Source organism: Myotis lucifugus, unplaced genomic scaffold, assembly GCF_000147115.1.
Source record: "Myotis lucifugus unplaced genomic scaffold, Myoluc2.0 scaffold_168, whole genome shotgun sequence".
Taxonomy (NCBI): Eukaryota; Metazoa; Chordata; class Mammalia; order Chiroptera; family Vespertilionidae; genus Myotis; species Myotis lucifugus.
Window position 1 is genome coordinate 2,299,395 of NW_005871216.1, and position 25,207 is coordinate 2,324,601.

At 41.6% G+C, this 25,207-nt stretch overlaps 1 protein-coding gene across 9 annotated transcripts in view; it reads left to right on the plus strand.

Moving 5' to 3' along the window:
• The window catches only part of FGGY (FGGY carbohydrate kinase domain containing), a 402,394-nt gene that overhangs the window by 75,754 nt on the left and 301,433 nt on the right, over positions 1 to 25,207 (plus strand). The window lies entirely within an intron of this gene.

A 25,207-nucleotide genomic window follows, 5' to 3' on the forward strand; every position in this document is an offset into this window, starting at 1 on the left:
AATGATGTAGAATCTATATTGAGCAAATCTGTGAGGAAGAGGATCCATTCCCAGAGACAGAGAAACCTGTATAAATATGTATCTTTGCAGAGGCAGGTGTTGTATCTTAAAGTCAGCTCATTCAGAAAGGGCTAACTTCCCGTTTTTCTTTTTATTCAAACTCAAGGGACGCTGGGAACAGGAGCCCCGTTTTCGAAGTGCTCTTTGTATTTGTCTCATTTTTTACGCTTTGGACCTTTTCTCGTAGGGAGTTGATAAGAACGTGGTGGTTCAGCAGCAGGGGCTTCCAGAAAGGAGATAGAAGAGGATGTGTTTCACAGGCGCATCATTTTTCATTGGATTATCCTCCCCTACCACCAATGCCATGATCGTTTGTCTAAGGTCTCAGGGTAGTGGGGATCCACATGCATGTACAAATGGCTTCAGTAAACCTCAGGCACTCACCCCTTGGGGGGAGAACGCTCTTGAGGAATGATCTGAACGTTACCCCAGAAGGTACAATTAGTCACCGTGACACCGATATCACCAATGGGGAGGCCGGTGTGTGGGTGAAGATGTCATCTTGGACATTCCTGTTCTTGGTGTGAAATTAATTGTCTGAGGTTAGTTCTGGAAGGACCTTTCTGTAGGTTTTTTTTGTGTGTGTGTGTTTTTACCTTTGTGCTGTAGTGAAAGAGTTGTTTTCATTATTTTAACTAAATGGATCTATTTAGTCAAAGCAGTACTTATAGTGTGGGTATCAGCAATGCCCCTGGCCTGCAGAACTTGAGGACTCAGAAATACAATTACAGATGGAGTAGGACCTTGCTTTCATTCTCTTCTAGTGTTGACTTGCTCCCCAGTTCTCTCTGATGGTGACTTGCTCCCCAGTTCTCTCTGATGGTGCTGGATAGTCTAAAGAGTAGGCTTTTGGAAGCTAGCTCTGGCTCAGGTAGTTTATGTGTGTTTTTTTAAATATTGAGAGAGGAAAGGAAGGAGGGAAGAAGGGAGGAAGAGAGGGATGGGGAAAGAGAGAAAGAGAGAGAGAGAGAGAGAGAGAGAGAGAGAGAGAGAGAGAGAGAGAGAGAAACATTAATTTATTGATTCACTTACTTATACACTCATTGGTTGACTCTTGTACGTGCCCTGATGGGGGATCGAACCTGCAACCTTGGTGTATCAAGAGGATGCTCTAACTAGCAGAGCTACCTGGCCAGGGCCCAAAGCTTCTAGTTTGGAGCCTACATATAGAATCAGAATCTCCATAAGGTACCTGGGAATTTTGTTTAACAAGGGCCCCAGGTGGTTATATGATCAGGTAATTTTGGACAACATTGCCTAACAGAATATACATGCAAGTAATAATAAGTTTAATGAATTTGTAGAAATGAAAATGGAGATCTCCTGTTGAACTATCAGAACATGCTGGGAGCTTCCAGCCCTGCTCATGAAGGTCTCCAACCCGGAGGAAGCAGAGAGCTAATGCACAGAAATGATTTATTGGCTGTCCAGTCATCCCTGCCTTTTTTTCATATTGGCTTTGACACTCGTGACTCATTCTGTTTTTATTAGTACAGATTTGCAGTCCTCCTCTCCGTGCCCCTTGCCCTGTACTTACGTACTTGCGGGTACCTTCAGAGGCCCCCCCCTTCAGGATCTTCTGGAGCAGAGCCCGTGGGCCTTGGGCGCCAGGCACCGAGTTCCTCTTGCAAAGGTGGCTGCCCTGTCCCTGGCACACCTATCTCTTATTTCTGTCTTTCTCTCCTGTTGTTCCCTTTGTCTCCCGTTCTTTCTCCCTTCTCTATTTCAGCCTGCACCAACAGGGTGAAACCGGTAACCCCTCTGAACTTTCTCGATTGTACAATTGGATAATGACAGCACCCACTCCGTGGGTTTAGTTACAGATTGAGCGAGGTAACAGGAAAACTTCCAATCCAGTGCTGAGAGATTTTTTTGAAGGAGTTAGCTATTTTATTTTGTTCCCCTTTTCTATCGATTTTGGCAGGGAGTCTTTGCATTAAGTTTCTGGCATAGTGGCAAGAGGGAAACCTTTGTAGTCAGACTGACCTGGGTTAGTGTCTGTCTTTCTGTGGACTGTTTGTAGGAACCCGGAGCAAATTACTTATTTCCCTCTCTCCCCCATTCCCTCAGCCTCAGTCCTCATGGGGACGTCCATTCAGGGTTATCAAGGGTCTTAGAGAGACTGTGGATGAAAGGTGCAGCACATACTATTGAAAGAATGTGTGGTTCTTTTCATGAAAATGCCCTTTGTCTTCTCTTGTAGAATAAGGAAGATGAGGGAAGGTCTGAAGTTGAATGAAAAAAAAAATAACACATACAAAAACTTTTGGGCAGTAAAGTGTTGGGCCAAGAAGAGTTTCAGATTTGGTGTTTATTTGGCTCTTACTGTGATTGTTTTGGGAGGCTTTGGGGCAATGTGTGCCAAAAAGGCTAGAGGGTGTTTTTTATTATTCTAGTGGAGTTAAGGCTAAAAAGTGATTGGATTTCACCTGTCTTAGAGCTTTCAGACTTGTTTTTGGCAGTGACAGGAGGTAAGACGTCCCCACCTCTTCTTATCTGTTTTGCTCCCCTCCCCTTCTTGGGTTTCCCCACCCCCCTTTAGATATTGTTCTCAACCTTCAAAATATGGCAGCTACTCTTGTTTATCTGAGTCATGAGAAAATCACCACCTGGCTTATGATTAATTTGTAATTCAGCTCCATTCTTTTTATTATATTAATGAAAATAATTATTGCTATTTTTGTTAATACTACTAATAATGGTAATTATTGTTTATTGCGTGCATTTTATCTGTAATAGGCATATTATCAAATGTGCATCCCATTAGCCCTGAAACCATCAGTTAAAGCAGGTGGTGGTGTTACCATTTTGCAGTTTGAGAACTGAAGCTGAATGTTTTAATAATTAGCCATATTCTAGCTGTTGAGTGGGGAAACTGTCCAGAATTTTGGTAGCATGAGAAATGGGAAGTCAGAAATTTGAATAATGAAATTTTGTATAATCAGACAAAAACATATTCATATGTGTATGTAAGTCTTCGCCCTAAGGAGATTTGAAGTGACTGGTAATAAAATGAGATTAAAAAAGTGTTAATTTTTTTAAAAAAAACAACCCACAATTGAGCCTGGCCAGTGTGGCTCAGTGTTTGAGCATCAACCCATGAACCAGGGCACATGCCTGGGTTGTGGGCGCGATCCCCAGTGCAGGGCAGCTGATCAATGATTTTCTCTCATCATTGATGTTTCTATCTCTCCCTCTTACTTCCTCTCACTTCCTCTCTGAAATCAATAAAAATACATTAAAACACACACACACACACACACACACACACACACACACACACACGAAACCACACAAAGAAGTGAAAAAACTGAAGGAATGACTAAGATGAAACTAAGAGCATCATAGAAACTTTCCCAGTTCTTCATAATTACTAATAGGTTTGGTTCCAGGCTTTCTAGCGGACAAACCAAAGACTAGAATATAATCAAGATGAACTGAGTGCACAGATAAGAACCTGATTGCTGTTCAGAAAAAGTGAACTCTTTCTAAAACTGGGGCCTGAGAGAGATTTCTCATAGATTATCAAGGGTTGATGACATTCTGTAAATTATTTAAAAGCGTGTCCTATTAAATTCAGTTACAATTTCAAATAGACTTTTTATTTTAAAACAGTTTTAGAATTACAGAAAAGGTGTGAAGACAATACAAGAGAGTTTCTATATACTGGATACCCAATTTCCCCTATTATTCACATCTTAAGTTAGCATGATACATTTGTCACAATTGATGAACAAATATTGTTATATTATTATTAAGTAAATCCCATACTTTATCCACATTTCTTTAGTTTTTTCCTAATGCCTTTATCTGTTCCAGGATTCTATCCGGGATACCATGTACACTTAGTCATGTCTCCTTACACTCTTCTTGACTGTGGCAGTTTCTCAACTTTCTTTGTTTTTGGTGTCTGTGATAGTTTTGAGGAGTACTTGTCATGTATGTTGCAGCATGTCCCTCGGTGGCGATGGGCCTAATGTTTTTCTCATGATGAGACTTAGGTAGTATGTTTTTTTGGAGGAAGACCATTCTCTGATGAAGGTCATTCTCATTATCACAACAAGGGTCTATACTATTAGTATGACTTGCTGATGTTGACCTTGATCACATGGCTGAGGTACTGGTCAGGTCTCCACTGTAAAGTTACTCCTCTTCCCCTTCTATAGCCTATGATTTGGAAGGAAGTCATTATGCACAGCCTGCACTTATTGAGTAGGGGATTCTGCCTCACCTCCTTGGGGTCAGAGTATCCTTACATTATTTTGAATTATTCTGTGTGGGAGATTTGTCTATTCTCAACTCATTTATTTTTATTGCTTTGCACTAAAAGACCAGGTTCCTTATGTACAAGGGACGCTTTGGCAAGTTCTCTTTAGAAGTTACATGTTAGAATTTCTGAGATGTTTCTATGGCATATGGGAAAACAGGGCGGAATTTCTGGAATCTCAGTTTTATTTTTTCTCGTATTTCTTTATATGATGTATTTATCTTCCCTTTCCTTTTTTTTCTCCACTACAATATACAATTCTGTGCAAGTTCTTAGTAAATATTTTATCTTCTATGTTAAATATGTTAATTGATTGTTTTAGAAAGGTAATCCCTTTTAAAATAGCAATTATTTTTCTGGTTTGTGTGGTTCTCTGGGTTTTGGGTTTATAAGGGATACTATTGTATTATTATTTTTTTCATGGTTATCTGCTAAACTACCCGCTAAATGGTCAGATTATTGCTCCAGGCCTGTTGTCATTTTCCAAACCTAATCTTCAGGATTTCAATAACTAGTATTATGATTTAGACTTTTATTTTACTGTTGTTGTTTTTTTAGAATTTTTATATTGTAAATTTGTACAACTTATATTTTACTTAATATATTATGTGTTTTTATATCATTAAATATTACCTGAAAATATATTTTTGATACCTGTTTAACATTCAATCCTATGTCAGTATATGTGCCAATTATGCCAGATTTTTAGGCTAAAGCTTGTATTTTAATTTCCATTTTTAGTATTAAATGTAATTTTTCTTATATTCATCAACCACTTATGTCAATTAGTGTCAATTACTAATATGTCAATTAGTAATATGTCACTTACCTATTTATGTCAATTACTAATATTTATATTGGGTTTAAGTGTTTCCTTAAATATTGGTGAGATCTCAATATTTTTTATTATTGTTTTAGTATTTTCCCCAGGTGTTTTGAAAAATTTTTAAATCTACAGAAAAGTTGAGAGAATGGTATATTGAGCACCATATCCTTTATCTACATTCATCAGTTATTAACATTTTGTTACATTTGTGCTCTCAAATATGCAAGCATGTATTTATTTTGCTGAACCATTTGTAAATGAATTGCAAACATCACATACTTCCCTCTTAAATTCTGCAATATGATCAATCACCAAAGACTATGACATTCTGCTATATAATCACAATCCCATTATTACACGTAGGACATTTAACATTAATACTCATTATTTAAACCCCCAACAGGTATTCTTAAGTGTTTAAAGTGCCACTCACATGTCCTTGCCATTGGGGTCCTGACTCATAGAGACTACATACAAAGCATATTAGCTAAATGAAGAATAAGCATTGTCTTAGAAAATGTTCTTTGACTTCTAATGTATAGAATTTCTCATATACTGGATGGATACAGCTCAGAAGGGAGGCTAAACCAGTATGTTCAGGTTTATGTGTACATTTAGGGTGTTCCTCCAAAATATACACACACTTTGAATAAATATGAAGTCAGGGTTTATTAAAGTACATTTCATTTTCAAAATTGAGCTCTCAGCTTTAAAGTGTGTATTCATTTTCTGGGGACACTCTCTAAATAGGGCATGGAAGTCCAGATATGTCAACTAGATCTCAAGTCCAGTAGCTGAGTCAGCCACGGGAATGCAGACCCTGCTCAGGTGTGCCTACCTGAAGCCAAGGCACGTTGGTTGCATTTGGGCATAGAAAATGAAGGAGTAGGCTTGATGTTGTTCTAGGCATTAATTATCTTTAACACAGTGATCCTTAAAATGTGGCTTAATATATTTCAGAGTCTCAGAGATCAGATGAATTTCCCTTATCTCCTTGGAGAAAACCCAGTAAGGGGAAGGGGTGCAAAGTCATGCTTCCTCTGAGTGGCGAGAGTAGGTGGGTGGAGTCTGATCCTCCATGAGTTGAGGTATTAGTAGGAAGGGGAGAAGGGTGGTGATACTTTCACTGTAACATCTGCCTCTGGTGACGTGTCTTTCTCAGTTGCATACCTGGGATCAGACTTGATTTTAAAAAAACAACAGCTTTATTGAGATACTAGAGGCCTGGTTCACAAAATTCATGCACTGGGGGGAGGGGAGGGCCCTCAACCCGGCCTGCACCCTCTCGCAGTCTGGGAGCCCTGTGATCAATCGCCCCGTAGAGGCCCACCCGCTGTAACCCAACAGTCAGGTAGCCTGGGCCTCCCTCTTCAGGGTGATCGATCGTGGAGCCTCGCAATCGATAGTCCCAAAGAGGTAGGCCTCCCCCACCTGGCCGGGCGCTGTGATCAATCACCACCCCCCTTCCCACCGCCTGGCTGGTGGCCTGGGCCTCCCTCTGCTGGGCGATCATGTGGGCGATGGCAGTGGCCCCCTGACCAATCGCATTGCACCCGCCTTGGCTGGCCTGGCACCAGTGCATGTCATAGCGTGGTCATCCGGATGGTCATTCTGCTGTTTGGCCATTTGGTCTATTTGCAGATTATGTTTTTATTATTATAGATATTTCACATATTCTGTAATGCACCCATTTAAAGTATACAGTTTAATGGTTTTGATATACGTATTACATTATTTTTATAAGTTGTAGTAAAATATATATAGCATAAAATTTACCATTTTAACTATTGTTTAGTGTACAATTCAGGGACATTAATTACATTCATAGTGTTGAACAGTTATTACCACTCTCTCTTTCCAAAACTTCCTCTTCACCCCAAACAGAAACTCTGTAATCATTATGTAATACTTCCCCATGCCTCCCTTCTCCCAGTGCCTGTTAACCTCTAATCTACTTCCTACTACCACGAATTGTACAATCTATTCTAGTCACTTCATATAAATAGAGTAATATTTGTCCTTTTGTGTCTGGTTTATTGGACTTAGCATAATATTTTCAAGATTCATCTGTGTTGTATGTGTCAGTATTGTCATCCTTTTATGGGTAATATTCCATTGTATTCAGATACTGCATGTTGCTTTTCCATTCTTCTGTTGACCCACAATGGGTACTTGGGTTATTTCTTCCTTTTGACTGTTGTGAATAATGGTACAGTGAACATTGATCTATAAGTATCTCTTTTAATCACCTCTTCTTGCAGTCCTTTTAGATCTCTGAATAGGAGTGGAATTGCTGGGTCATATGGCAGATCTACCTTTAGGCTTCTGAGGAACCACCAGCTTTTCCACAGTGGTTGCTCAATTTTACATTCCCACCAGCAGTGTGCGAAGGCTCCATTTTCTCCACATCCTCACCAACACGTATTTTCCCTCTTAAAAAAATTAAAATGATCCTTGTAGTTGTAAAGTACATTGTCATTGTGGTGTAAGACTTGATATTTTGATGTTAGAAGTCTATTGAATGAAACTAAAATTGATCAGATTTAGATCATTGTAGAGGTAACAATTTTTGGCCAGATCTAGGTTGAAACTTGATAAGGATTCCCCAGGTAGTGGGGATCAGTGGGAATCTAAGAGTTCTGGGGGGGGGGGGATCCATTACTCCCAATATGATTATGTTAAAGTTACTTGATTTGCATTGTTTTCTGGTTGTACTGAGGGATGATTTCTCAGAACAATGAAATAAAAACAGTTCTAGGAAGAATGATATCGTTATTCTCTCACATCTGCTTATTTTTTTAGTATATTTAATAGTGCTGAGAAGTGACTTATAAATATTAGATTTTCTTTACCCTTGTTTTTGGAAAAAAGAGTACTTTTAGTTTCTATAGAAGAAATATGGTCCTTGTCTCGTCACTGATGAATCATAGAAATAATAGAAAATGCAAAATAATAGAAGCTTAAACACATAAGGGTTCATTCTCTTCTGTAAATAAATCTAGTTATATGGCGTCTTAGGCAACTCTGATAGTCTATGACATCATCAAGGACATTAGCTCTTTTGACATTTTAATGTCACCATCTAAAGCCCTGACTTCCGTTCTCAAGGTCACCTCATACTCCAGGATGGTTGCTGGAACCATTATCCAGTCCACATTTCATGTTGCTGGAAGAAGGAATGTGGGGAAGTGCAAAAAAAAAGGATGTACCATACATCTGAGTCAGCCTTCTTTTAAAAACCTTAGAGCTGTGGTCGGCAAACTGCGGCTCTCGAGCTACATGCGGCTCTTTGGCCCCTTGAGTGTGGCTCTTCCACAAAATACCACAAAATACCATGTGCGGGTGCGCACGTACAGTGAGATTGGAACTTCGTGGCCCATGCGCAGTTTCACGAAGTTTTAATCGCACTGTACGTGCGCGGTATTTTGTGGAAGAGCCACACTCAAGGGGCGAAAGAGCCGCATGTGGCTCGCGAGCCGCAGTTTGCCGACCACTGCCTTAGAGGATCTGCATAATACTCCTGCTTGTATATTATTGGCCAACACTTAGGTTTATGTTCCTCCCTCACTGGAATGGAGACTTGGTAAAATATGCTTTTAGCTGGATACATTGCCACCTGAATACAATGGGTTTTTCTTACTGCTAAAAAGAAAGGGATAATTAATAATGGGCAGGTAAAAAGACAAGTTTTCAGTAAATCCCATTGACCAATATCCCAGAAACTAATTTATAATCCTTCTATAATAGTGACAAGGAGGAGGGGGAGCTGGGGGAGGACGGAGTAGATAGTTTGAAGCAATTGTACCTCACAAATTCCATCATTCATTCACTCACTCCTTTGCTTATTCCTTGCGTATATATTAATGGAGCACCTAAGAGATATCCTCTATCTAGTCTAGCAGTAGTTAGCTACACATTTATTTAACTATTCAAATCCATATAAGGGCTATTGCCAGACACTTTTTAGCTCAAAGTATTGCTCTCCCACTTACCGGCTGGGTGAATTTGGGTAAGTCATTCTATTACTCTCAATCCCAGTTTCCTCTTGTGGTTGGAGGAGGAGGGCCAACACTACATGGGTTTGCTCTATGGAGAAAATGAAACAACATGGCTAAAACCTCCCACTGGCTTCTACTGCATGGTAGTGCACAGGACGTTCTACTTCCATTGATCTTGCCCTTCAGTGTTTTATTTTTAAAACTTGAGGTGAATGAATCCACTTTGAGTTAAACAGCTTTTGTGTGGGGTGTGGACAACATTCCATTTAGAAACCCAATAACCTGACTGACAACCGTTCACCCTTGTTTGGGGGTTTTGTGTTGGCTTCCTGTGGATGTGATCAGGGTTCAGTGAGTCATGGAGAGTGACACCAAAGGTCTTAGAACTGTTGTAGGTGTGGAGAAAGGAGTAGGTGCCAGGAGATCGCATACCGGTCAGTATTCAAGAGTAAACGTCTGAGGAGGGAAGGAGGAAATGGAATCTGCTGGGCCAGTCAGGGGGAAGGAGGGGAGTGAGGTGTTAATGTCCTGGTTTCTCATCCATGCCTCTCAAGCATCAGAATCAAGGCACAGATTCTGCATGACCAGGAGTCCTCCTGCTGCCCTACACTAACGCTTACTTCTCAGCTCACCAGTGCTTCCTCCTCATCTACATTGAGGCAAACTCTGAGGAAGGGGACATTTCTTTCATTTTTCATGAGTAAAGCAAGTCTGGATAGATAAGGTTAAGAAGAACCCCACAGGACAAAGGGGTAAAAATGTGTGACCTCAGTGGTTATGATGTATACTCTTCATTAAGAAACAGTCTGAATTTGCACAATTTTCTATAATCTCTTTTTTTATTATCTCTACTGCATACATCTACACATACATTTTGTATGCCTGAAAGTTACTAGACAGTATAACTGTAATTTTCCATCTGAGCAGCAGTATAACTTTTTCTTTACTTAACAGTTTTCTCTGAGACCTTGAATCATTTCTACAATTGAATCCCACTTGCTCTTTTAATATGGTAGAACAGGATGATCTCTGAGTATGATTCCTCATCTACAAATAGCATGACAGTATATTGTCTGCTGAATATGTATTAAAATTGTAAAAGTGCTAAAAAAAAAAAAGTCAGGGAAATCTCATCTTCAAGATACCAAAACTAAACCCCGGAAGGGTTTTACTCTAAGGGTGGAACTAATGGGTGGAATAGGCGTTAGATTTTAAGGAGGACATTCCCACATCATACATTGTCCAGAGGATCTTTCCCTGACCCGAGAAGGCCTCCCTCAGGATGGGCAGGGCATCTCGGTCTCTGTGGACTTTCAAATTAGTTTCCTATCCAAGGTTGCTGACTGTTGGTGAAGTCTTGGTGAACGTGGTGGGCTTTTTAAATATGTTTTACCTGTATGTTTCGGGATAGTCTCTGAGTTTCAGTCAGTTTGATTAAAGTATCAGCAATCAGTCTTGGAACCCAAGGGCTTAGCAGGGCTTGGAGCTCAGATACGTGAGGTGGTGTGGTTTGAAAGTTGGTCCAACCAGGTCACCCCTGGGCCCTGGGCACTCAGTTTCTTCATCTGTAGAATTTGGTGGTTGGATTAGGTGATCCATTTAGCCCCTTCTAGGACTAAAGTTTTGAGTCTCTCAGATGTCATTGTGTTGACCAAAGTCTTTTTTAGGATTCTTTCTTAAAACTCATTCATTTGAAAAAGTATTGCTGAAGTCTAACATTAAAATTCAAACCTTTGGTATATAATTTAGTGTTGAAATGCTATACCCATTTTTTCTTTTTTCTCTTCTTTACTTCTATTTAGTTTTTTTAAAAAATATACCTTCTTTTTTTCATGTTTTCTTCATTTTCCTTTCTTCCTCTCTCTAAACTATTGTCAAGGGCCTTTGAAAAGAATTCTTAAATGTTATTAAGAAATTGTAGTCAGGGAGCCCTTTGTTCCCGAGTCATTTAGAAGATTGCTTTTCCTTTTGTTAAATACAAAAAATTGTCAACCTATATCGTTAAAATGTGCCCCAAACCGCATTCACCAATAAAAAGTGTCAGCTCTCATCGTTGCCCAGATATTATTCTTTCCAAAAGCTGAGCGCTCTCCAGGCTTTCCGAACAGTCTCCGGCTCATTCATCTTCCTGGTTTCCTTACATTTTGAACCTCTCTGGGTCTATATGGGGTGGCAGCCTGTCTTTTAAAAATTAATGAGTTCCAAATGCCATTCAAACGTATTTCCGCCCTTCACCTCCCGCTCCTCTCTCCAGCCCTGCCTGTTCGAGTCTTACGTTCTGTATAAATATTGAGCTGGAGATAGTTTCTAAAGAAGTGTTTGGACTTTTAATTAACACTGACAGCCTGTCTGCTTGGGATTTTGCTCTGCCGTCTCCATGGAAAAGTCAGGCAGGTCAGTATGGAGAGGGGAGGAGGCTGTGCAGTGGATATGTTCCTGGCGGCTGGCCCTAGAGACACTGAACTCGGAGCCAACCATGAAGTCATTTTGAATTTAAGGAGTCTTGCTAATCCAAGGCAATGTGTCTTAATTCGACAAAGTAAAGGCTGCCCGATAAGCAACCCTAACTACAAGTTCTGTGAAACCGGGGGTGTTTGTAAGTTTAGACTGTGCTAGAGAAATGTGGTGATGTGGGAATGGGCTCTTTCTCTTCTGTTTACTCTCTTTCCCACCCCATCCCCCTCTCCTCTCCTCTCTCTCTCTCTTACTTACTTTGGCCCAATTCAGCCCTGCAGTCTGGCCTCTGCAGTGGCTTGATGTGAAATTTGAGAAACATATGTAGTTTTCTATTTCAGGAAAATGATCTCAGGGATTGAATGTGGGGTGTTTTTTTTTGTTTCTTTTTTTTTTGTTCTTGTTGGCTGTTAAGCTCTGATCTTGCCCAGTGTGGTTTTTTGATGATGGGAAAGAGGCTTCGAAGAGCTTTTTATCAGAATTTTATGTAATAAACCTTAAGGCTTGGTTTCTTTACTTGGGCCTCCCTACCCCTCCCCAACCCACGACACAATGTCATCTATTCTGTCAGAAGTGGGAAGAAGTGCACATTGTTCCTATTACAACCAATTCATTGCTGCTGGCACACATACACACAAAAATGGCCACTGTGTCTGTCGTTCACAAAAGCTATTTTAAATGTAGTTCAGTGGAGGACCGGGGGTCTGCATACTGTTGCCTATAAAGGAAAAGCCATCCCCTGGGGAGAAGCGTGCCTTTGTTTTGCCTTGGAAGGGCCAGTATTCTTCTTTGTTCTAGAGGTGAGTGCCAACTGTGGGCCCAGTGCCCTGCAAACCAAACATCATTGATCCAGCTGTGCACAGGCTGTGTGGGGCCAGCATCGCGGTGGCCAGTTGCGGGAAGGGCTGAGCGGGGCTCAGGCGTGGGCCAGGGTGAGACCGGCTGCGAGTTGGGGAGGCAGGAGGTGGACTCACAGTATTGTCAGTTAGGTCTGCCTCGCCCCATGTCTGAGGGTCTGTGTGGAATGAGGCCTGGCTGCAGCCCTGGGGAGCATCTCACTCACCTCGTAGGGAAAGGCTCCCTGACCTGTGGTTGTCCATAGGCATGAGCATCTTGAAGAGAGCAGCATGTCTGTGCTCACCTTCCTATCCAGGAGTGCTTGCTAAATGCTTAAGAAAATGGTGCAGGGATGGAGGCCTCTGTATCCCCTGCATATCCTGATGATACAGAGAAGGACCTGCCTATCCACCCCAGAGCAGGGTGCGTGCAGGGGAAGGAAGAAGGAGAAAGCACAGGAGAGGCATATGCAGAGGGAAGGGAGCTGACATTCCTGGGCAGAACACGTGTTACCCTACTTGATCCCTGCAGTGTGTCACTGTTACAGATGAGGAAACTGAGACTCAGAGAGGGCAAGGAACATTTTCATGATCACACAGCTACTTAGGAGCAGAGGTCAGATGAGAATCTGGGTTTGCTGTGGCCCATCTTCCTAACAGGGGAGAGCAGATGAAAAACCTAGTTTCCCTCTCTCTGCACCCATTTCCACCTCCTTTTCTGTCCTGGAGGCGAACTGACCATCTCCCTCAGGCCCAAAGATCTGGCATTTATTGAGAAATAGTTTGGAAAAGACCCTTTCAGGCAGTGAAGCTTGTAGCCTCCGGGCCCCTCACTTGCCCGGGCCCTGCTGTGCTGGTAGCTGTTGGGAGTGTAGAATGTTCCAGGTGGGGACAGGTTGCTCTCAGGAAGCATTTCTATGGAGGCATTTCTGATCTCAAAATAAAATAAAATAAAAATAAAGAAAGGTATCTAAATCCCCCAAGCTCTAGTTATTTGCTTTAACTTTTTTCTTATTGTAGACACTTCCTATTGCACCTGATTTTGCATTCATAATTTTATATTCCTTTTCTTAAAGAGTTCCCCACATAAAAGCTTCAAATCCTGGCTTTTCCCTGGATAGTGGTGTGAGAACATCCTCCAGGGTACCATGCTAGCCCTGTGACCTTGAACAAGTGACTTCCATTTCTGCACTTCATTTTCCTCATTGGCACTTCATGTATAGGCTTGTTATGGGCGTCCAAAGAGTTCATGTGTACAGCGCTTGTAGTACAGCATGGTGAGGACTCAATAAATGTGATTTTCAATTGTTACTAATATGAGACCCAAGTAGATGGAGCTTAATACCAGTGTCTGCCATTAAAAAATTGACCTTCTGGAGGGGATAGTGCCAGGACCACTTTAGACTTGCATTAAAAAGCCCAGACTATCACTTTATACATTTATGTCCTTACCATCTTTGACCATCTTCCAAATGGCTTCAAGTAAACTTTATTACATTGAAAACTGGTGATATTTTCAAAGATCTGAGACAAGAGCTGTCTTCATCTGCCGTTCTTCATCACCTACCAACATTCCAGCCACATCAGACATCTTGCTGATCCCTGGGCCTTGTCATGTCTGCTTGCCTTTGCACATACTGCTCCCTCTCTCTAGAATACCCTTCAGGATCACTGTTCTACCTGCTGAACTGTTGCTCATCCTTCAGGATGCATCTTAAACATCGGACCCCCAGGGCAGTTAGACACTCCCTCCTCATTGTTCCTGGGGTTCTTCTAGGAGTTCTCTCTTCGTACTGGACTTATTTCTCAGCACATGTTTTTCTTCTACTAGCAGAAGCCTTTGGATGAAGACACCACCATTTATTCACCTTTGCATCCCTAGTGCAGAGAGCATGGTGCATATTGGGTGCTGAGAAACTTGGGGGGTTGATTGGAAACAGTTTTTATTTTCATACCCTTACATTTAAGAAGCCATAATAGTTTATTCTAGAATCATGTTTGTCCCTTGGTTTATACTCCAGTTTAATAAATGCTTTTTAATACCTGATTGATCTTCTCTTTGTTTCCCTGCTTTTAACCTTCTGATGTGAGCAGATAATGTGTTGTAAACAACTTCAGTTGTGTCTTCCTTGCTAGACTGTAACTTCATGCATTCAGGACCTTGTATACGTGGTCCACAGGTCTATCCAAAATTACAGACACAGGGATTGGCACAGAATAGTAGTTATAGAGGTAGAAGAAAGAGTAATAATAATAGTATTTGTAGTTTGTACTAATAACAGGGTACTTAATGTATGCTGGCTCTATTGTGAGCATTTGAGATATGCCAGTCCCTTCAGCCCTGCTAATATCCCTATGTTCTATAATTATCATGCATAGTTTACTGAGATATAATTGATATGTAACATTGTGTGTTTAAGGTGCAAATTGTGTTGATTTGATACCCTTACATATTGCAAAGTGATTACTACCATTGTGTTAGCTGACACCTCCATCATGTCACATAATTGCCATTTCTTTTTTCTGTTGAGAACATTTAAGATTTACTCTCTTGGCAGTTTTCAAGTGTATAATACAATATTGCTAACTATAATCACCATGTTATGCACTGGATCCCTAGAACTTATAACTGGAAGTATGTACCCTTTGACCATCATCTCGCCATTTACTCAACCCGCCAGCCCTTGGCAGTCACCATTGCACTCTCTATATGAGTTCAGCTTTTCTGAATTCCTCATATAAGTGAGATCTTACAGTATTTGGCTCTCTCTGTCTGACTTATTTCACTTAACACAATGCCCTTGAGGTCCATCCATGTTGTTGCAAATGACAAGATTTCCTTCTTTCTTGGGGCTGAATAATATTTCAGTGGGTGTGTGTGTAAAACATCTGCATCCATCCATCCACTGACGGGCACTTAAACTTTTTCCATATCTTGGCTATTGTGAATAATGCTGCAATGAACATGGGAGTGCAGGTATCTCTTTGAGATCCTATTTTCATTTCCTTTGAATCTATACCCAGAAGCGGAATTGCTGGATCATGTGGTAGTTCTACTTTTGATTTTTTGAAGGAACCTCCATACTGTTTTCCATAGTGGCTGCACCAGTTTACATTTCCACTAACAATGCACAAGGGTTCCCTTTCCTCCACACTCTTGGAAAGGGAACCTTTGCTATTTATCTCTCGTCTTTTCAGTGATACTTTGTGGCTTTTCTTAAAATGAGTCATACATTTTGGATATTTTACCTGTGTCTTCCTGATTTCTGTGTTATGTGGGGGACTATGCTCTGGCCTCAGTGAGTGTTTTAGTAAGCTTCCTGAGAGATTTCAAAATTTTGGGTGGGTCTGGAGCTTGACAATTGTTTTTTTTCAGTGTTGATGGATTTCAGTATCCGGGACCTTATAGATTACAATATCCCTGCCATCCAGCTCTGCTCTCTCAGGTTCCCCTAAGTGGAGGGGGAAGAAGGAGCCCAGAAATACAGGATAACAGAGAAAGGGGAGGTAGCAGAACCAGCGAATGGGGAACCAGGTTTCATGTCATCATACTTTCTAGAAATATCCTCGCCCCTATAGACCCACTTACACACAGTAGAAAAGAGGACACTGGACTTTGCATTTGACTTGGGATCCTGGATCAGCCCTTTTATGTATGTGATGTTATGAAAGTGACCGTGCTGAGAGGCAACTCCTTCATCTGTAAAATGGGGATAGTACTACCTAGATCGTGAAGATAATGTGAGAATTTGTTGAGGCTCATGGGCATCTAAATCATGCAGGTTGTTTCTGTGTTGAAGGGAAACCATAAGTGCTTAATTTAGTCACTAGCATCTTCACCAGAGAGTATTCTAAGAAATGGATCGTAGGATTTTTAAAGCAACAGGGACTCCAGAGTCCTACAAAATCACTGCTATTCCAAGGCCTGGAATTCTGGGAGGTCTAATTCCAGGGAAAATCAGGCACCGGATTGAACGCTTTATATCTTAAGTCTCCTCATTTTCAAAAAGGTATCTAAAAGTGATTTAACAATGTCAGGATTTAGACTTAAGTTTTTTTATGTGTTCCAAGAGGCCATTGCTGCAAGTCAAGACCTAAGGCCTGTAAAAATATTGATGCAACTGTCAGAGTTACATGGTATTTGACCTTCTATTAATAAAGACAAATTATTGCATTTCTGTGATATTCGAGTCTGTAAGAATTTCCCTTAATTCCACTGGTATTCTATTCCACAGCTACTGGGGCTGCAGGGACAAGGGACACGGGGTTGTGTTTCTGATTTATGAGGTGGAATATTAGTCTGATTTACTCAACTGAAAGTCACAGATGGTTCAGATAACAGCAGTGAAACCTCCTGACTGATAACTCAAGTATTTGGTGGCATAGCAACAAGTTTGACCAGAAGTTATTCACAGAATAAAATGCTTATTCTTGGGGGAGACAAGTAGGTAAGTGCAAATAAATAGAGGCCAAGGCAGATACTGAGCAGGTTCGACTAAGAGCGGATGGACTTTGAGGGAGGGTTTTGGTGGACATTTGCAGGAGGTAGGCAGTGGAGTCTTCCTTGTGGCCGTTTGCTTAACACCATCCCACTTTATGGATTGTTCCTTTTCCCCCAGATTTTAATGGTGGGCCATACCAGCTTAGAAGGGCAGCGAGGGTAGCCTGCATGACTTAAAAGAAATCTCAGCTTACACGAGGCAGCCTTGTTATTTTTAACCCTTGCCTTTGCTGCGTTCAGACAGAGCACTTTGGAGTCAGTTCATCTAAGCCTCAGACTTCAAAGGGAGCTCATTCTCGTTGGACAGCAGTCACGTCCATTTTTGCCAACTCTTTGACCTTTCGAATAACATGCACTCAGGTCTGACCTGTCAACTGTCTATAAAAACCCATCCAGATCAAGGGCTCAGTATTTTCAACAGCACAGCTAAAGGAGGGGCCCTTCTCATTCTATTCCTCCAGGACTTGTCCTCAGGGGAAACCAGCTGCTGCTCTGAGTCTTAATGAGATGTGACTGTAGAAGCCTTGAGACGCTGGGGCCTCGACTTACATGACGATCCTGTACCCTTTTCTTACAAGTTGCACAGGATGTTTTTAGCCACTCACGTCAGCAATTTTCTCCAGCTGCAGTCAATTTTATCTAATTCTTGTTGATCATGATCATTTGACTATAAAAGTATAAAAAGGAAAAAAGAAGTATTTTCAGAGTCCATTTGCCATGGGAAAATAGGACATGTTGACCTTTCCATTTCTGTCCATCTGGGGGCTTTTGGCTATGAGGGTCAGTTCACATGTGGCTCTGGGATCACTCTTTGGTGTGTTTCAGGCTGTCCAGATGTCTAGAAATGTTGCAGAGTGAAAAAGGAAAGCTAGAGAGAAATCTGATTTGATCCAACCAGAACCTGATTGGTTAAGGCAGTAAGCTTCCAATAGCTCTGATCTATGATGTGTTTTTGTATTTCAGTTGCTTCCTTTATATTGTGGGGGTAATAATAGTACCTATTCCATAGGGTTATTGTGACTATTGATTGTATTAATACTTGTAAAGTATTTGCATAGTAATGCTGGCACATGGTAAGTTCATTCTCAGTAAATGGTATTGTTTGTATTGGTTTTAGAATTAGTCAAATATGTGTTTAAATGTCCCCTCTGTCACTTACTAGTTGTGTAGTCTTGGAAAATAACAGTATCAATCATCATGGCTGCCACTTATTGAATATTAACTTATAATGCCAGGTGTTATACTAAGTACATTTTACAGGTATTTTATTTTTCTCTTTATTCTTACTTTAACTGTCTGAGGTAGGTATGACTATACCCATTTTATAGATGAGTAAGGTAAGGTTTAGAGAAGTTGTAAAACTTGCCCAAAGTAACAGAACTAAGTTATTGGTAAAGCTGACTCTCTAAAGTTCTTGTTCTTGGTTACCTACTTAGGTTCTCAAGACATACTTTTATCATTTGTAATAGGAATAACAATAGCTCTTTGTAACTAGTTGATGTTGTACATAAAGTACTTGGCATTTACTGGGCAGTCTTGACATGATGCACTGGGTTGTTAACTTTCTATGCAATAGAAATTTCCATCTTCTATTCCTAATGCCATGTGTATATCTGTAGGGATTGAAAGAAAGTTAAATGGGGTCTTGCATTTCTGAGAACTTTAGAATCACATGTATGATCTGGTGTCGTGTATGCTTGACTATCTATATGTATGTGTACTTTTCATAGTATGTGTACATAAGGAATATCAAAGTCTTTGAAACCATGGACTCAAACCTGGAAGTGTCTCGGTGCTAATGTTTTGCTTTTCTGTTTATTCTGAAAGTTGTTAAGGAAACTGGCTCAGCTAAAGCCAAGCATTTGGGAATCAAATAAGTTTGGATGGGCAGGGTGGAGCCAGCGTTGTACATATACTTTTGGCACTCAGAAGCAACAATCATCCTTTAGATTGGTATGTACAGATGTAATATATTCCATTATGTTTTAGCCTATATTTCCTGCCTTAGTCAGTGAACACACTGACAAGTTGGATCGTGGGCCTCTGCCTCATTTTTTCTCCTTCTGAAGTCAGATCTTCCATATGAAGGATCAACACCCACTTCATTTATTCAATTGCCCATTCCCTCCTTAACCCCCTACACCAGTGATGGCGAACCTTTTGAGCTCGGCGTGGCAGCATTTTGAAAAACCCTAACTTAACTCTGGTGCCGTGTCACATATAGAAATTTCTTGATATTTGCAACCATAGTAAAACAAAGATTTATATTTTTGATATTTATTTTATATATTTAAATGCCATTTAACAAAGAAAAATCAACCAAAAAATGAGTTCAAGTGTCACCTCTGACACACGTGTCATAGGTTCGCCATCACTGCCCTACACTATGCCTTCATCCCTACCATCCACCTAAGGTGGGTTACCATCCACCAGCAATTTTCTTATTGTGCTTTATGACATGAATGTGTACCCCAGACATGTCTACTCACCTGAATATCAGTCCCACTTCCTCCAGGGACACAGTGTTAAGGAATTGTCCTCTTAGGGTATCATTTAAAGTTAGCAAGAATAAGTTTTAGGAACTTCATTTTTCTCTAACAATTATTTTACTCTGTATTTTTTAAAAAAGTATCAGAGAGGATTTATCACTGTTCATATACACAATTATTGAGCTTTTCTTGTGAAATATGGAGGTCGTAAGGTTGACATTTTTCTTTTAATTCTTCTTTGTAAGATATGAGGAATTCCTAAATAGAACCATTTTGGGGAAGAATTTTGGGTTTAGTAGAACTAAATAACCAAATATTATCTTTAATTCTTTATTATTGTTACTAGAGGCCCAGTGCACAAAAATTTGTGCACTGGGGGGGGGGGCGGTCCCTCAGCCTGGCCTGTGCCCTCTCACAGTCTGGGACCCCTCAGGGGATGACCACCTGCTGGCTTAGGCCCGCTCCCTGGGGGATTGGGCCTAAGCTGGCAGTCAGACATACCTCTGGTAGCCCGGGAGCCCTCGGGGGATGTCCACTTGCCAGCGGGAAGCAGGCCTAAGCTGCAGTCGGACATCCTTAGTGCTGCTGAGGAGGCGGGAGAGGCTCCCACCACCACCACTGTACTAGCAGCTGTCAGCCTGGCTTGTGGCTGAGCAGAGCTCCCCCTGTGGGAGCGCACTGACCACCACAGGGCAGCTCCTGCATTGATCATCTGCCCCCTGGTGGTCAGTATGTGTCATAGTGATCAGTCAATCCCAGTCATTCTGCTGTTAGGGTCTGCATATTACCCTTTTATTATATAGGAGTGCCTGGCCAGCCTGGGTGAGGGGCTGATGGCTGTTTGCAGGCTGGCCACAGCCCCTTTAGGGTGGGGATTCCTGCTGGGGTGCCTGGCCAGCCTGGGTGAGGGGCTGATGGCTGTTTGCAGACTGGCCAAGCCCCCCAGTGGGGACCCTCACCCCATGAGAGTGTGGCCATCCTGGGTGAGGGGCTGATGGCTGTTTGCAGGCTGGCCACAGCCCCCAGCCATCGAAGCTCCCAGTGGAGGCTGGCTGGAAGCAGGTATCTGGAATTTATTTGTCTTCTTTAACTGAAACTTTGTTGCCATGAGCGGAGGCCACACCCAGCTCATGGCAGGTGGGAAGCTTGGCTTCCTCCATCGCCCGGGCAACCAAGCCTCCTGCTTTCTCCAGCTCCGTGGCTGCCGGCTGCCATCTTGATTGGGTTAATTTGCATATAGTCGCTCTGATTGGCTAGTGGGGTGGCTTGGGGCATAGCGAAGGTACGGTCAATTAGCATCTTTGTCTTTTATTAGTGTAGATATTTTACTAGAGGCCCGGCACATGCAGTTCGTGCGCAGGTACAGTCCCTAGGTCTGGCCTGCGATCAGGCCCATCTTCCCCGGCTGCCTGCAGCCAGCCTTGCCCCCCGCTGTCACTCACCCCCGGTTCCCTGTTCGCTATTGGGCGATTGTAGCCTGACAACTGGGGGATGGGCCTGAGAGGTCGGCCTTTCCCGCCCGCTTGCTGGCCCCACTCCTGCAGTGGGTTGCCCTCTGTGTGTGGGGTGACTGGTGGGGTGGGGGCCTTGGCCTGGCGCCACCCATGTGCCCCGCCACTCACCCCCGGTTTCCTGTTCACCATCGGGTGATTGGAGCCTGCTGGCCAGGGAAATGGACTGAGAGGTGGTCAGTGCACCTCATAGTGACTGGTCGAGTGGTCGTCTGGTTGTTCCACCATTAGGGTCACTTTGCATATTACCCTTTTATTATATAGGATGTTATGAGTGCTAGAACCAAACAGTGCCATAAAGATTCTAAATCTCATTTTAATAGTACTTTGCTTTATGTTACTTAACTTTTTATATGGATTTATAGTCTGAAGTAAGATAGAGTTCTTTGTCAACTCAATAAGCTACTGATCTCTCTCTTGATATTTGGTTTATCAATCTATTATCATATTAAATTATTGCACATTTCTTAATTGATTTAGTACATAACAGTTTTCAAACTCATAATTAATAGCATTTTGCTTTCATAATAATAAATAGATATTTATATTTCAACCAACTTGCATCTTCTATATATGAAGCTCATAAATATATTTTTTGTACCTCAAATTGGTTTTAAATTGCTAAAATTCATATACTAGAAGTGAATACTAGGATATGCACAGCAAATCCCATACTGCTTTGTATTACTGACAATGTTATACTGTCTAGCTATGATGGAGACCCTGGCTATGATCACTGCCATTGAGCAATGCCAGAGTTGACATTGAAATAAGCAATGCCAAAGACTGAGGTCAGAGACAATACTGGTAGTGATCTGGGGTAAATACTGTTGCCATGCTAAACTTTAGTGTATTCCAGAATGATCTCCATTTTAAATATCTGGAAATGTTGAGGGGCTGAGATGTTAAGTAACCTGGTAAGGCAGGGCTCCTCAAACTACGGCCAGTGGGCCACATGCAAATACAAATATTGTATTTGTTCCCGTGTATTTTGTTTTTTTACTTCAAAATAAGATATGTGCAGTGTGCATAGGAATTTGTTCATAGTTTTTTTTTAAACTATAGTCAGGTCCTCCAACAGTCTGAGGGACAGTGAACTGGCCCCCTGTTTAAAAAGTTTGAGGACCCCTGTGTTAAGGTTTCAGGACTAGTAAATACTTACCAGGATTTAAATAATAAAACTCATGCTTTTAACTACCACTGTCTTGCAAGCCACTCAATAAGCATTTGTCTATTAAGCAAATCAATTTCTTCAGGGAATTGATTCTAGTGACGAAGATAAATAACCATAGTAAATTGTAATTCAGTGTGAAAAATGTGTGACTGCAGAATGAACAGTACTGTAAGGAACGTGAGTCGCAATAAATTGGGGTGAGATTGGGGACAACTTGAGGGAAGGAATGGGAAGAGGAGCATCTCAGAGAGGAGGCATGGAGACTGGGTTCCCGGCCTTTCCTTTGAGCTGCCACGCAGCCTGTCTCCACCCCTGCCACAGGACATACTGTTCAGTGTTTTGATTTATTTGGTCATCTTCACCTGTCACTAGACCAGTGATGGCGAACCTTTTGAGCTCGGCGTGTCAGCATTTTGAAAAACCCTAACTTAACTCTGGTGCCATGTCACATACAGAAATTTTTTGATATTTGCAACCATAGTAAAACAAAGACTTATATTTTTGATATTTATTTTATATATTTAAATGCCATTTAACAAAGAAAAATCAACCAAAAAAATGAATTCGCATGTCACCTCTGACATGCGTTTCATAGGCTCGCCATCACTGCACTAGACGGTAAGCTCTCCAAGAATAGGGACTGAATCTCATATCTTCATCATTTAGTGCAGGAACTAGTACCTAACAGCTATTTAATAAGTACAGAATGATGAGTTATATCTCCCGGGGTGAATGCAGTGGGCAGGTGAAGAAGACAAGACATTACAGCCAAAGATATGAGTATACATGAAGGTGTGAAAACTCACTGTATGTTGAGGAAACAGTGGGCAGTTTGGAGTGGGCTGAGCATGGCAATATAGACTGCAGTCTTATGAAGGGTGTGTTAGCCATGCATACTCATATGCCATGATAATGAGTGATATTAGCCTGGCAGGCGTGGCTCAGTGGTTGAGCATCAACCTATGAACCAGGAGGTCAAGGTTCGATTTCCAGTCAGGACATATGCCCGGGTTGTGGGCTCGATCCCCAGTGTGGGGCATTTCAAGAGGCAGCCGATTAATGATTCTCTCTCATCATTGATGGTTTCTATCTTCCTCTCTGCAATAAAAAAAAAATGTGTGTTTTGTTTTTTTAAAAAGAGGGATATTAGATTTCTGAGTGCATGACTTTCCCTGTTACATCTTCATCTCTTTAAGGACAAAGACAAAGGCTCAAGAGCTAGGATATTTCATAGGATAAAAAAGATCTGTTTCCCTTTCCCACCTCTGCTGGTCCTCTGCTGTGTGACAGTGGACATGGCATCTAGCTTCCTTGTCCTGCTTCTCACATAGTGGGCATGTGATAAAGATTTGTTAATTGGATTAATCAATGTAACTTTTTTTGCAAGAAACTTTGGAGGAATTTGAGATACAGCTATGTAAGCAACCTAGTATTGTGCCTTATACTTATTCATGGAGTGGGAGACGAGGGTTAAGGACTTTCAGACAAGAGGGTTACTGGACGTTTAAATCGGGTAGCAGTTCTGTGGTTTAGAATGGCTAGTCCACTTGGAACTGAACCTAGATAGTGGCAGGTTGTGTGTGTGAAGGGGGTCAAATCCCCTGGAAGAGGGATTTTTTGGCCAAAGGAACCAAGGCTCCCAGGGACTCCCAGAGGTTCCCAGGGGCTCCCAGGGTCAACAAAAAGGCTCCAGTCTCAGTGGATGCCAACCTGGAGTGCAAATCAAGTAACAGGTAAGATGCTCAGTTGTTTAGATCTACCCAGCAGAGAGGTCAGGGGTCAGTGAAGCCTGGGTGTGGCATTCTTGTCTCTTGAGGCCCTAGACTCAGTGCTGGGATATAGGCAGCACAGTCCAGCACAGTGCCTTGTGTGGCTGAGTCTAAGTCCAGAGTTTTGCCCCTGGCTGTGGTCTGCCTGTGGCTCATCATAAAGGTTGCACAGTCATGGAAGGAGGGAACTGATGCATTTTGGAAAGTCAAAAAGTACAGTAAGGTATGAGTTCCAGTGAGTTGGATGCTTCTGGAAGTCTTATAAGTGTTCTTTGGGGTTATAGAGGAAGTGTTTTTTTTTTTTTTCCTTTCTCTCTATAAATCGTACCAGAGGGTAACATTTTTCTCTATATTGATGTTGATAACACTAGACCAGTGATGGCGAACCTTTTGAGCTCGGCGTGTCAGCATTTTGAAAAACCCTAACTTAACTCTGGTGCCGTGTCACATATAGAAATTTTTTATATTTGCAACCATAGTAAAACAAAGATTTATATTTTTGATATTTATTTTATATATTTAAATGCCATTTAACAAAGAAAAATCAACCAAAAAAATGAGTTTGCGTGTCACCTCTGACACGCATGTTATAGGTTCGCCATCACTGCACTAGACCATGCTCCATATATGTCCAATGTAGTAATTGGGAGAACCATCCATTTCTTTATTCCTCATGCATTTATCAAAGCCCTGTGATGTTCCCTGCCTGTAGGGACATTGAAATGAAAGCCAAACTCCCCCAGTGCATTTAGCACCATAGCTGAAGTCTAGTAGGTTCCAGACTCTGCATTAGCAAAAGGGGGAGGAGTGATTACCTCTGTCCAGGGAATCAGGAAAAACCCCATAAAACGGGAAATGAGGGATGAGCACGAATCTACCAGTGGATGAGAAGGACTGCCTGGCAAAAAGGCCACCTGTGCAAAGGTACAAGCACGCAGGACCATGGTCTATCATGAGCATGTTAGCGTAACCAGAACACAGGTTATATGTCGGGAGCATTTGGAAAGAACAGGATGTCCTCATGTGCTTTTCTCAGCCTTTGGGTTTTGAGTGTTCATGTCATGGTCCTGGCCCCACTGCTGCATGCCTCTGTGGTCCTGGGTGAGCACCTCAATTTTCCTGTCCCTCAGTTTCCTCATCTGAGATAATAATAGGACATGCCATACAGGGTGGGTCTGAGAATTTAAATAATAGTATAAAGCATTTAGACCAGTGTCTGGCACATCAGTTATTAGTATTAATTCTATAATAAGTATAATTAGCTAATTACTGATAATAATTATTATTACTCAAATTTTAACCTATAGTCAGAATGGAATAAC